The sequence below is a fragment of the Bos indicus genome, chromosome 24 (genome assembly GCF_029378745.1).
Source record: "Bos indicus isolate NIAB-ARS_2022 breed Sahiwal x Tharparkar chromosome 24, NIAB-ARS_B.indTharparkar_mat_pri_1.0, whole genome shotgun sequence".
In the NCBI taxonomy this organism is placed as follows: domain Eukaryota; kingdom Metazoa; phylum Chordata; class Mammalia; order Artiodactyla; family Bovidae; genus Bos; species Bos indicus.
The window spans coordinates 28,438,089-28,449,099 of record NC_091783.1 but is presented as its reverse complement, the minus strand read 5'-3'; the positions used below and the strand labels follow the sequence as shown (position 1 = coordinate 28,449,099).

General features: G+C 38.7%; 1 pseudogene; it reads right to left on the bottom strand.

Annotated features, from left to right (window-relative positions):
* Positions 1–10,118: 10,118 nt before the first annotated feature.
* On the bottom strand, positions 10,119–10,467 carry LOC109577652 (large ribosomal subunit protein eL31-like; annotated as a pseudogene).
* Between the last annotated feature and the right edge of the window lie 544 nt (positions 10,468–11,011).

The following is an 11,011-nucleotide window of genomic DNA, read 5'->3' as shown; positions in this document are numbered from 1 at the left end:
ATGTATGTATATATCATGCCACAAAGAGGAGGGAGAAAGCATATAAAATTATTTTGGGCCCCCAATCTCTATAAGTTCAACCTGGGGATAAGATATATACAGGTAATTCATTAAGTTAAACTACAGTGCAATGATTAAGTGCCAGAGTGGTATACTATGACTGAGTTGTGACTCCAGTTAATTTGAAAGATCAGTAGCATACTTTATTTTGATAAGCTCAATTCTTTCATGCCCCCTTCCCTGCTCAGCAGAAGGCAAATTATTTTTAGGCCAAACTAACAAGTTCAATCCAAACCAATAACTTTTATTCTAGCCTGGGTAATCAAAGAGCAGATTCTCCCAGGAAATAATCAAATTCAAGTAGTCTCTTTCAGTCATTGTTCCAATTTCAAGTTTTCTTTCTGAGTTTCCTCCCCAGTTCTCCATGCTTCCTTTTGTTCTTTCTTTCTGTTTTTTTTTTTTTTTTTGTATGTCACAAGGAAAACAGGAAGGATGGGTCATCTGCTGCTGTGGTTGAGAGACTGTGAAGGTGTATGGTTTATTCATTGCCATTTCTCTGTGGCTTCGGGCATCTGATGTCTTCACGTATCCCTGTATTGTCTCTGGTGTTGATGGCAAATGATGCGGAATATCTTATGGAACATTTCAGGGTTCTTAAACTTTCAGCTGGGCAGCTGCTGTAGCTCTCCAGGGTGGGGAAGTCTCTGTGAAATGCCACATTCTCTTTATTCCCTGGTCTCTTTTGTGTGAGTAGCAAACTGGTTCAGCTGTCAGCTATGATGCACTGTCTTCAGGGAGCTTATTAGAAATCTTGGAGTCAATACCATTTCCAACTAGGATTCCCATAGGATGGACAGTTTTTAAGAATAGTGGGGGGAGGGCTATTCTCTCTCTCTCCCTCTCATTCTGTCTCTTTCTCTCCTGTTTAGACTGCTTACTCTGGGGAATCAGGTGCAGTGATAGGTCCTGTGGGCATGTCCATGTGTCTAGGCACTGAGAGCTCAAGTCCACAGTCAGTGAAGGGTGTAGGATCTGCAGGGATTTCCCTCAATCCAAGAGTTCACAATGAACAGAGGACACACGAGCAAGCTTGGAAATGGACCAAACCCAGTAGTGATCACAGATTTTAGTAGAGACAACTTGACTGCCACCTCATGAGAGGCTTTGATCCAGAGGTACACACCTAGGCCATGCCTGGGTATTAGAACTATAGAAACTATGATAATGTATGTGTTAAAAGTGCTAAGTTTCAGAGTAGTTTCTCAAAGTGCATAGATAACTAATACATCATGCCACCTGGGGAGTGTTGTATATTACTTCTCCTGAGCCCTGGCATCACTATAAGTCATGCATATATCAAGATAGAGATTATAAACTGGGACCATGCCCTTTTCTCAGAAACCATCCCCAAACTGCAAGGGAGATTCTCTCAGTGTCACAAATTTTTACTGGGTAATATATTAAGCATTCTTCTACCCATACCCTGCACAAATGAGGAAGAAAAGATAAATTACCCAAGTCTAAGGCTCTCCAGAGGCTGTTCTCTAAAGCTCTGCCATCCATTCCCTGCTAACACCTCTTCATATCTTCTAGAGGTAGAGGCTTCAAAAACAGCTTTGCTTCAATAATAGATAGATTATATATATAAAAACTTACGGTTACCAAATGGGAAAGAGGGAAGTGAGGGATAAATTAGAAGTTTGACATTAGCAGATACATACTACCACGTAGAAGATAGATAAACAGGGGTTTCCCTGGTGGCTCAGTGGTAGGAATCTGCCTGCCAATGCAGGAGACCTGGGTTTGATCCCCAGTCTAGGAAGATCCCACATGCTGGGAACAACTAGGCCCTTGGACCACAACTATCGAACCCTTGTTCTAGAGCCCAGGAACTGCAACTGCCGAGCCATGTGTCACAGCTACTGAAGTCTGCGCCCCTGGAGCCTGGACTCTACAATAAGCGAAGCCCACACACTGCAACTAGAGTAACCCCTGCTTGCCACAACTAGAAAAAAACGCATGCAACAATGAAGAACCAGCAGAGCCAAAAGTAAATAAGTTTTTTTTTTAACAAAATAAACAACAAGAACCTACTCTTTAGTATAGAGAACTACATTCAACCTATAATAGAAAGGAATCTCAAAAAGAATAATATATATATGAATCACTTAGCTGTAGACCTGAAACATCATAAATTAGATATACTTCAATAAAAAATTAAATTAAAAAATAACAAAACAGTTCTAACTTACTTTAAACTTGTAGACTGGGAAAGCCCTGAACCAGAAATAAGACTTTCTTAATATTTAGCTGTTTGAGATAATGTGTCATGATCATCAGACATGAATGAACTCCCTAGTCATTCATATACACTCCATAGTTGTCATGGACAGACAGCTGGTAAACCAGGAAAGCAGGGGATAAAATCACCTAATGTTAACTCACATTATAATGTAGCAGAATTCTCTGAGGAAGAGATCAATGGAAGCTGGTCTTGTGGATGAGGTGGGATTTGTTCTGAGCCTTAAAGGATTGGAGGATTTGCATAAATAGATAGGTGGTTTATGATCATTTCAGAAAGTGCAGGGGAAAAAAAAAAAAAAACTTGTGCAAAAGGCACAAAGTTCAAATTGTGTTTGGGGGCACAATCAGAGGAGGGTTGTCTGTTAGGCAGCTGAAAGAGAAAGGTTTCTGTTGCAGTGGATTACTTAAGAGTCTGACCATTATTTTGAGTAGAGGAGTAAGACAATGAAATAAATGTCTTAATGAATTGATGAAATGGCAATTGATAACCAAAGAATAGATATTTATTTAGGATCTTCTATGAACCAGGCATAAAACTGAAAGTACAGTGGCAAACATTGTAGATATAGCTGCTACTTCCATACATCTCACTCGCCATGGTGGAAAACCTTAATTATTAAAGTGAAACATAGCTTCAGTGTGCAAAATGCTAGGAAGTTTAAATTCAGTATTACACATAAGGTTATAATGGGAGAATCTCATGGAATTAGGCTTTCCTAAGGATTTTTTTCAAAGGTAGCTTTTTGTTTTGAGCTAATTACAGATTCATATGCACTTGTAAGAAATAATACAGAGATTCCATGTATCCTTTGCCCAATTTTCTTCAGTGGTAACATCTGAAGTAACTGTATTACATAGCCAGGATATGGACTTGGCACAGTGAAGATACAGAGCATTTCCATCACAAGGATTCGTCAGTTTGCCTTCTTTAACCATGTCTACTTCCTTCTTGCCCCACTCCCCATAATCCCATCAACTATAGCGCATCAAGCTCCTCTGTCCATGGAAATCTCTAAGCAAGAATACTGGAGTGGGTTGCCATTCCCTACTTCAGGGAATCTTCCTGGTCCAGGAACAGAACCTGCGTCTCCCTCCTTGCAGGTAGATTCTTTACTGTTTGAGTCATGGGGGGCTAAGGACTATTAATCTCTCGCAACTACTAATCTGGTCTCAGTTTAAAATGTTGGCATTTCAAAAATACTATATAAATGGAATCATACAGTGTATAGTTTTGGTGATTGGCTTTTCATGTTCTGCCTGATTTTCTGGAGATTCATGCAGGTTTTTGCATGTATCAATATTTTATTCCTTTTTTATGGCCAAATAATTTTCCTTGGTATGGAAATATTACAGTGAATGTTTTGAGACTGCCTTATCACTTTACAGAGTGATACAACCAATATTATTTAAAATTCCTTTCAATAACATATGAGTGATTCAGTTTATCTACATCTTCTCCAACATTTGACATTATCACTCATTTTTATTTTAGCCCTTCTGATAGATAGGAAGAGATAACTCATTGTGGTTATAATTTGCATTTTCCAAGTGGCTGATGATGTTGAAACATTTTAATGTACCTATTTGCAATCTGTATTTGGAATATCTGCTTGTGTCTTTTGTCCATTTCAAATTGTTTATTTTAATGTGTGTCTTGAGAGTCTTCTGTATGCTCAATACTTGTGGTTTGCATTATTTTCCCTCCCAGTCTATATATTGGCTTTTCAATTCTTAAAAGGTCTTTCACAGAGCAAAACATTTAAAATTTTTGATTAGGTCTAACTAATTTTTCCTTTTATGGATCATGATTTTAGTATCAAGTCTAATTGCCTAGCCATAGGTACTGATTTTTCACTCTTATTTTAAAGGTTAATAGTTTCACATTTTCCATTTAAGTGCATGATCCATATTGAGTTGATTTTTATATCATGTAAGAGACTATATCAAGGTTTATTTTTTCCTGTCTGTAAATGTCTAATTACTCCAGTGCCATTTGTTCAACGGTTCTCTTTGTTTCTGTTTTAATTTTCCTGCCTCCTGTGGTTTCCATGAACATATTTTAGAATACTATTTTGATTTATCTAAGCATTTTTGACTGTTTATCTTTGTATAGCTTTCTTAGTGCTTGCTGTAGGCATTACATTTTATGCACATAACTTATAGTCCAATGGTGCTATGATTTTACCATTTCAAATAAAATCTACAAACCTCATCTCCCTCTGTCTCCTGACCACCCTAATTTGTATTATTTATAATAATATTTAATGTAATTAATGTATCTACTTTGTTATTAATATATTTATGTTCATGTATGTGTTTATATTTGATAAATATTTATTAAATATAAACTTTTCCTCTATATACTTCTAGTATCATAACAAAAAGCATTTAAAATTTTTTTGCCACTCTTAAAACACAATTTATTTATGTTGATGTATGGCATAAGCCACATATTATTTGTAATTAAGGTAATTATCCTCCAACTAAAATAAATTAGTTAAAAAAATAATTTAGAAGACTCAGGCGAGAATAATCTTTTGTACTATTCCATATTTTTGCTTACTATGTTATGTTTTTTTCCCTTTGATGTTTTAAAATCCCTTCACTTATTTCTTTTCTGTTTAGAGAGTTTTCTCTATCCATTCTTTTAGGGTAAAGTGCTGCTGGTTAAAGGTTCTTTTAATTTACCTTCATCTAAGAATATTTTGATTTTTTTCCCCTCACTCCTGGAGGATATGCTCACTAGGTGTAGTACCCTTGGCTGCCAATTCTTTTTCAGATCTGAAAAATGTTGGGCCACTTCCTTCTGGCTTATATGTTTCCTGATGAAAAGTCCTCTATCATCAATAATGTTCTTTCTATAGGTAACATGTCATTTCTTTTTCACTGCTTCCAAGACTTTCCTTTTCTTAAGTAAGTTTGACTATGATGTTTCATAGTACAGAATTCCTTGGATTTTATCCCATTTGGAGTTTGCTCAGCTTCTTGATGGAGAAGGCAATGGCACCCCACTCCAGTACTCTTGCCTGGAAAATCCCATGGATGGAGGAGCCTGGTAGGCTGCAGTCCATGGGGTCGCTAAGAGTCGGACACGACTGAGTGACCTCACTTTCACTTTTCACTTTCATGCATTGGAAAAGGAAATGGCAACCCACTCCAGTGTTCTTGCCTGGAGAATCCCAGGGACGGGGGAGCCTGGTGGGCTGCCATCAATGGGGTCACACAGAGTCAGGCACGACTGAAGCAACTTAGAAGCAGCAGCAGCAGCTTCTTGAATCTTTAGGCTTATGCCTATTGTCAAATTTGGAGATTTTTCAGCCTTTTTTTCTTGAGAGTAGAGAGATCTCTACTCTATCTCCTCTTCTTGAAAAAGTTTTCAATGAATTTTAAAGGATAAATGGGAAGTGACTGATATATTTTAATCAAAGAATTTGTATCGTTAAACTTTTAATGAGAAGCCATTCCACAACTTAGTGGTTTCTAACAACAATTGTTTAATTAGCTCACAGCTCTGTGGGTTGACAATTTGGGCTGGTCTCAGTCAGGTAGCTTTTTTCCTGGTCTTAGTTAGTGTGCCGTCTATGGGGTCACAACTGAAGCGACTTAGCAGCAGCAGCAGCTGGTGTTAACCATACATCTTCACTTAGCTGCTGTGTTGGGTAGAGGCTGGTGGCTGAAGAAGGTTTTCACTGGTATGGCTGGTCTCTACTTCAAATATCCCTTCACCTTCCAGCAGACTGTGTGTGTGATAGTCACTCAGTCATGTCCGACTCTCTGCCACCCAATGGACTGTAGCCCATCAGGCTCCTCTGTCCAGGGAATTCTCCAGGCCAGAATACTGGAGTGGGTAGCCATTCCCTTCTCCAGGGTATCTCCCTGACCCAGAGATCAAACTCTGGACCCTGCAAAGCAGTGGATTCCTTACTGTCAAAGTCACCAAGGAAAACCTAAGCCCGGAAGACTAAACTGAGCTTTCTCGCATGATGCTGGAAGTCCTGCAAGACCTATGAGAAGCAGGCTCCAATGTGTAAGACCTTCCATTGGCCAGAGTAAACAATATAACCAACTCAAATTCAAAGGATAGAAAAGTAGATTCTAACTTTCAGTGGCAGGGGAAAATTTTTGCAATCCAGCTTGGGGCTATTTTAATCAACTTCACCTTTTAAAAAGAGTATTTAATACTGTGAGAGGTGTAATTTGAAGGAAGCAAGAGTTGAGGCTGAGATATCACTTTAAATAGGAATAGAGAGAAAACTGAAGCTTTAAACATGCTTAAGGAGTAGTATTGACAAGTGATCGATTATATGTAAGTTGAGGGAAAGGATCTGTCATGCATTGCTATTAGGTTTATGTCTTGAGCAATTTGGGGAATAGTAATCACATTTATTGAATTGGGAACCCTAGAAGAGGCAAGATAAAGATAAGGGTAATGAGTTCCGTTTGGGATAAATTTTATTTGAGGTACTAAAAGACATCCAAGTGGAAATATTGACTATTTAGTTCATTAGAGGGCCAGGGTCTAAGAAAAGAGGTCTGGATGGAAAAAAAAAAAAAAAAACAAAACTATCTGTAAGTTAGCAACTTACTGACCATACATAGTTTTGGCTATGGAAATGAGTGAGTTAAATGTTAATATTCCTGAGTTGTACTGTTCTGAAAATAAGAAAAATGGAACAAGGGCAGGATTCCATTGAGCTCAACACTCTTTAGCAGTAGCCAGAAAGATATTTTATTTGTATTATTCTTATTAAGCACACATACCTTTAGTATTTGTTGAAAAGGTTTGCCTATACCTCACATAAGTGCAAGATCCAATCTTAATTATCACTCATGGTGGAAGCTACAGACTTCCATGAGTACAGAAAAGGGTCAGGTGATTATATGCATGTAACAAGGAGTCAGGACTGTATGGTCATAGCAGCTCCAGATAGTGTCTACTCTGTCTGATCAGGGTTGCTGTCAAGAGCTCACTCAGGAAAAATAATAATAGACAAAACTCAAAAATACTTGAGATAATATTGGACTTCGTTTCAAGTGGTGAGAATTGAACAGGATTTCTGAAGTCCAGAGATCATGACCAGCCAAAATTTCTGGCCATATGTTGCTTCCATCACATATATTTCTTAGTGTGTTTATGCATCCTTCAGCTCTAGGGGCAATTAGAATAAAGTAAAGAGAGATTTTGAGAAAAGCAAATGAAGATATTTTTATCTTTGGATAGAATCTATACATTTCTTTCTGTATATGTGAAATTTAATAGAATTTGGCATCATTGAGTGACAGCTTCGTAAATCCAATTTAAAATGTTATTGAGTAATTGATTTGGAATGCTGATGTAAGTTGAAATCTTGCTGTTTATGTACAGTATGTTATGAACATTTATATAAATTCTATCATATTTATAAATTAGTTTCTGGGATTTATAAAAATCTCTAGTACTTGAGATTTTTTTCTCAGAAAATTGAAATGTTTAAAATGAATCTAAATTATATCTTATTTATAAATTCTATTTAAAATATTTAAAGTAGTATTCAAAGGCCCTTTAAAGATTATTGTTTTCTTAGATTTAAAAGTTGAATAAAATTTGCTAACTGAACCTAAGTACCTGACAAGGGATTTTGGAAGGAAAGTTATGTCCAACCTAGATAGCATATTCAAAAGCAGAGACATTACTTTGCCAACAAAGGTCCGTATAGTCAAGGCTATGGTTTTTCCTGTGGTCATGTATGGATGTGAGAGTTGGACTGTGAAGAAAGCTGAGCGCCGAAGAATTGATGCTTTTGAACTGTGGTGTTGGAGAAGACTCTTGAGAGTCCCTTGGACTGCAAGGAGATCCAACCAGTCCATTCTGAAGGAGATCAGCCCTGGGATTTCTTTGGAAGGAATGATGCTAAAGCTGAAACTGCAATACTTTGGCCACCTCATGCGAAGAGTTGACTCATTGGAAAAGACTCTGATGCTGGAAGGGATTGGGGGCAGGAGAAGGGGACGACAGAGGATGAGATGGCTGGATGGCATCACTGACTCTATGGATGTGAGTCTGAGTGAACTCCAGGAGTTGATGATGGACAGGGAGGCCTGGGGTGCTGCGATTCACGGGGTGGCAAAGAGTCGGACACGACTGAGCGACTGAACTGAACTGAACTGAACTTCAGAAAGTTAGATTTAAAATAAAGTCATAAAACTCTATACAAAGTCTTTCTTATATACAGAATCTACCCTGAACTCAAAACAAGAAGTAAGGAAGTTAGAGGACTGTTGCATGAAATGATGAAATCAGTTACACAGAGGCACAGGACGAGGGGCCTCTGGAGGGGGAGTAAAAAGGGCAGAGGATGAGATGGTTAGATATCATCACCACCTCAATGGACATGAATTTGAGCAAACTCAGAGATAGTGAAGGACAGGGGAGCCTGGTGTGCTGCAGTTCATGGGGTCACAAAGAGTCGGACATGACTTAGCGACTGAACAGAACAACAAAGTATAATACTAGAAGTAGAACGAGATGCCAGGAGTCATGCAGCAGAATTAACCTTGGGTTATACAGTGTCTGACTAAGGTTAATGTTTAACACATGGAGAAGGCAATGGTACTGCACTCCAGTACTCTTGCCTGGAAAATCCCATGGATGGAGGAGCCTGGTAGGCTGCAGTCCATGGGGTCACTAAGAGTCAGATACCACTGAGCGACTTCACTTTCACTTTTCACTTTCATGCATTGGAGAAGGTAATGGCAAGCCACTCCAGTGTTCTTGCCTGGAGAATCCCAGGGATGGGGGAGCCTGGTGGGCTGCCCTCTATGGGGTCGCACAGAGTTTGACACAACTGAAGTGACTTAGCAGCAGCAATGTTTAATACAAGGTTCAAGAATATCTGAAATTGAAAGCTAGCAAACAGTAAGGCAAGGAGTTGATCCTCTCTACCTTCCCACTAAACTATCTGGAGACCCATTTGCAACAAACTTCCCTTCAGTTCTTTTATTCCCTTCATCTCCAAAGTAATGGATAAAAAGGGTTGTAAGAATGAGCTTGTCTACATTGGCTGGGGTGTTATGGGGAAATGGGTGCTCTGAACAAACTATGAGCACATGAGAGCTAATTTTCAACCTCTGCATGTGAATTGCATGCATATTCAGTTGCGACTGACTCTGTGATCCCCTGCACTGTAGACCACCAGGTTCCTCTGTCCATGGGATTTTCCAGGTAAGAATATTGGAGTGGATTGCTATTCCCTTCTCCAGGCATCTTCCTGACCCAGCGATGGAACCCAGGGAGCTCCCGCATTGGCAGGCAGACTCTTATCACTGAGCCACCTGGGAAGCCCCATGTGAAGTAGCCTCGTGGTTTTATTTCTTCCTTTCCCCAGAATTGGAAAGATACACTAGGTGTCCTCCTTGCTTCATACTCTCTCATATTCATACCACAACCTCTAAGAATGTTTAGAATTCTACATGCTTTTGAGGCTCATGGTATAAAACTATATAACCTTTCCTTTTTCTTTGTTTTAGCCACTGATGTTTAACTCTTTCTGCATTAATTTGAAAAAACAAAACAAAAAACAAATAGCACTTAACTGACAATCTTTCATTTCTCACTGGTCTCTTCTGCTATTTGGAGTGACTTCTGTTTTACCCATATCCTGATCCTCAATTTCTTGACATTTTCATCTATACTCAGTATTTGCCCCATTCCAGTTCAGCCCTTTACTCCCATAACACCATCCTGAAGCTTATGCCTTAGATCTTTGCTTCTTTTTTTTTTTTTCTCCTTTTTTGGTTCTTATAACTTTATTGGACAATCAGCAGTTAGTTCTAATTTACATTAACTGTAGATTTTGAAAAATGGTGATGAGTAGGTAACCAATGAATAGAGCTTGTTTGGTAATTCTTAATCTTCATCTTCAGACAACCTTGCATGGATATGCTATGGGACATTCCTTATTCCTTTAGCCCAGACAGCTTTATGGAGCCTGGGGTCAATGCTTAGATCTGGGGTTCCAATCTCTTTCATGGCAAATTTCCAGATTTCTTTGAGTGCCTGAGGAGCACACTTCTTGAAGCCCACTCAATGATGCACTTGTGAATGTTGATAGTGTATTCTCTGGTCAACACTTCATTGATGGCAGACTGACCATTCTTGTCACCACTTCTAGCTGTGGGAGCCATCCTGCCAGGTCAGGGCTGGAAAGGAAGAGAGCAAGGGATTGTGGGAGGGTCTTCTCTACTCCTGATATCATATAGACAGAATCACAGAGATGATCACAACCTTCTAGCCTTCCATACTTCCAAATACAATCAAATTTATTTCCCTTCATTCCTAGCATCACTATCCATTGCTCTTTCATCCCATCCTCATCCCTTTTCTGGATTATCGCTTCCAGCTCTTACCTGATCTTTTTGTAATTCATTCCTGTCTGTTCCCTGTTTTCAGTCTTCCCTCTTTAGAAAATACAAATTAGATCATTGCCCTTAGGATATTGTCCAAACTGTTAATGTACGTTCTTTGTTGGAGCCCATTTATTTTTTCCCAGTTTAGCTCTCATTCCAACTTCAACTCACTTCAACAATATCACTCCATATACATCTCTCCATTTCAATAAGATTGAAATTCACTGAGTTCTCCCCAAATTCCATACAATCTTACCTCCAAGTCTTCACATATATTATTTTCTGCCTGAAACATCACTCTCACATCTACCTGTAGGTTTCA